General features: G+C 36.6%; 1 non-coding gene across 1 annotated transcript; it reads right to left on the bottom strand.

Annotated features, from left to right (window-relative positions):
* Positions 1–2,754: 2,754 nt before the first annotated feature.
* Trnar-acg lies at positions 2,755–2,827 on the bottom strand. Its single transcript has one exon. It is a non-coding gene; the product is annotated as a tRNA-Arg (tRNA).
* Between the last annotated feature and the right edge of the window lie 360 nt (positions 2,828–3,187).

The following is a 3,187-nucleotide window of genomic DNA, read 5'->3' as shown; positions in this document are numbered from 1 at the left end:
ACAAAACATTGTTTTTGTATTTTGCAAATATTTTTTAAAGTTAAAGCCCCCCCCCCCCCTAAAAAATTCGAACGAAAAATCAGTGAGCAAAAAAAAATCAAAACACTTCAAATGTTTAAAGGAAATTAATTTTTAATCAACTGAAAACAATTTGAAATGCATTTTCCTGCGTTTAAAATCATATTAAGCTTGTCTGGGATCGATCAGAAATATTTTAAATTTTTGTGGAATTGCCGAAGCCTCGATTATCCGAATTTTCGATTATCCGAAGTTCGATTTTACGATGGTTTGTATGGGACCTCGGATAATCGAATCACAAACAATTTTTTTTCGTATTATTTGTATTTTTTTACATTTAACATCAAATTCGCCAAATTTGAGTTGTTAGTTGTGTATAAAATCAAAAAATGCATTTTTAAACATTTCATGACCACCATTTTGGATTTAAAAATTCTAAATTACTTAAGAGTAGTTTAGGGGTCATACTTAAGTTCAACAATCAAAATAAGGCAACGAAAAAAAAATGTTGTATTCGTGGTTCGATTATCCGAAGTGAAATTTTGCCAAGAGGCCATCGGATAATCGAGACTGGACTGTACTCGGATATTTTGAAAGCCAATGATTGCAAAACAACTGGGCAAGTTTAAAATGCATTTTAAAACACTTTGTTTATTCAAATGTTTATGCCATGGCCTGAAATTTGTTTTTTTATATTTTTTAATACCCTCCCCTTTTCTTAATTAAAAGACGCAACTTTTGGTACCATAACATCTATAGGTCATCGCTGAAATTTTAAAGTTATCGCAATTTTAGTGACAAAAGTCGATTTTTTCCCGTTTTCGTTATTTTCCCATTTTTGCGCGTGGCGCGTCGAAAACCCCAGTTTTTATTTTCAAAAAATCGTATCTCAGAGTGGCGAAAACATAACTTCACCATTTTTTGAACTGTTATGTAAAATTTTCCGAGGAATCCGATAAAAATATTTTCAGACATAGGCTTTTTGTTTCCGAGACCTTCAAAACAGCATTTTAAATTGTCATACGACCTTTTCAAATGTTAAGCTATATTTTTGAAACTTCTTACTATTTTTCTCAAATAGCCAAACTAATTACCTTTCTTTTACGTCTAGAACAGCTAAAATCGGATGAAATGACGCGGAGATATGTTTTTTTGAAAAAAGTGGTTTTTGCGTAAATCGACGAAAATTGCCATTTTTTAAACCACCCTAACACGGCGCAGGTCACCCTAATGGCCAAACAAAAAAATACGGGTCTAATTATTTCGGCCAAGGATCCTCCAGAAAAAAATTGAGCTCGATCGGAGAATCATGCTGTTTTCGTGGGGAATTGCTGTATAGTTTAATTTTTATATTTTTGCGAAAAAAATAAGAAAATTTAAGTTTTATGATGAACATTAGTTTGAAAAAGTGAGCTCCCAAACATCGCAAAATTAAAATAAAAGTTCGATAGAGCTTCAATAAATTTACGTTAAGGGGTATCGGCAAAAATGTCAAGGGTTGGTATGAGCACACGCTCGAATTTTTTTCAATCTGTTATCAGGGCATTACAATATTAAAATATTATTTTTTTTTTGATTAAACAGCAAAATTCAAAATCGGGCTTCGTCATGCACACGGGATATATCTAGAGATTCTTCTTCTCAAATTTCAGCCAATTTGGTCCATCCAATCTCGGGATATCGTGGCACCCGTAAATGCACCCGTTGTTCTGAGAAAGCTCGCTTTGTGCATGGCAAAGTTTCAAGCTTAAATCGTCTGTTACTCACTCTAATCATAAAATGTGAATGTAAATCATATTTTAAGTGGATTTCTGTTAAAACAGCTCGATACATTTCATTCAGCAATTGGCAAAACATGCATTTGAGACGCTCATCGAGCGCCTCTGAATCGTGCTGAACTCTGGAAAACTTCCGCCTCTCTGTCGGGTGCGGCATCATCTCAGTTCAGAGTTTTATGAGCGATGATTCTGATTCGGCGTGGTTCACGATAGACACACGCCACTCGACGATCGAAAACAGAATGCTAATGGGAGCCGAGAGAGGATGAAAAACTCTCAAGCGGTCATTTTATGACTTGGCACGATAAAGTTGGTGTAGCGACACGAGGCATTAAAGGTTGTTCAGAGATAAGTAGGAGCTCGTTCTACAATGTGAAAAATTGATTCAAACTGTCATGAATTTTGATTCATTGTCTGAGGCGTTACGTTGGTATTTAAATTTAACAAAAATGCATAAAATGTGTTTGTTTTTTTATGAATTTATGAAAAATCATAATTATTCTTGACCATAACGAAGCAATTTCGATCGCTTAAATTCGATATGAAAATGATGCAATCCCGCGAGACCTTCCGCGCGAATCTTTTTGACAGCTATGGTGGTTGCAGACGCGAGATCTGAATCGGCGCGCACGAGCGCGAATCGGCTTCTTCACCGCTTCATTATTCCGCTCAAGTTCGCGCTTTTTTTTCCCTGCACCAGTAGAAAAAAAGCGGCTTCTGTTATTCGACTTCGAGTGATTCGCTTTATTTGTGTGAGTAATGTTGCTTTGCGTTTTATCTCTTGCTTTTTAAAGTTTTTTTTTTATTATTTAAATATATTATTTTTCATAAAAATGAAATTAAAAAGTTTATTACTACATGAGTGTTTTTAATTGTCAAAAAATAGTAAATATATGTTTGATGATATGACATAACCCAAAAGTCCTAACATAAACTTGATCAAAAAAGGAATTTCGCGCGATCCTGCCAGGAGTCGAACCTGGAATCTTCTGATCCGTAGTCAGACGCGTTATCCATTGCGCCACAGGACCTGCCACGTGTTAAGATTCCACAGAACGATCGACGCTTGGACGCTTCGTGATCACACATGAAGAGTGGAAAACTCTTCTCAAAGAGTGACACTCTCAAACAAACGCAAGGTTGGAGGTTGAAAAAGGGCTGAAAACAAACCCATTTACAAGCAGTCAACAGATGTTGACTTCGTTATCGCGCAACCCCCCGGAGGGTCGAAGCAGGGCTTGAGCGCGCACCCAGCTAGAACGGCACCATTCACTTCACATGTTGCCGGTCCGTCCACCCAAGCAAGATCTCTTGTGGTTGTGGTGAAGCGAAATACTTGCATGTGTGGGAATGTTTCGGTTGAGTCGATCGTTATCTGTCAAAAGTGTGCA

This window comes from Culex quinquefasciatus, chromosome 3 (assembly GCF_015732765.1).
Source record: "Culex quinquefasciatus strain JHB chromosome 3, VPISU_Cqui_1.0_pri_paternal, whole genome shotgun sequence".
In the NCBI taxonomy this organism is placed as follows: domain Eukaryota; kingdom Metazoa; phylum Arthropoda; class Insecta; order Diptera; family Culicidae; genus Culex; species Culex quinquefasciatus.
The sequence above is the reverse complement of the archived record's forward strand: the minus strand, read 5'-3'. Positions and strand labels throughout refer to the sequence as shown.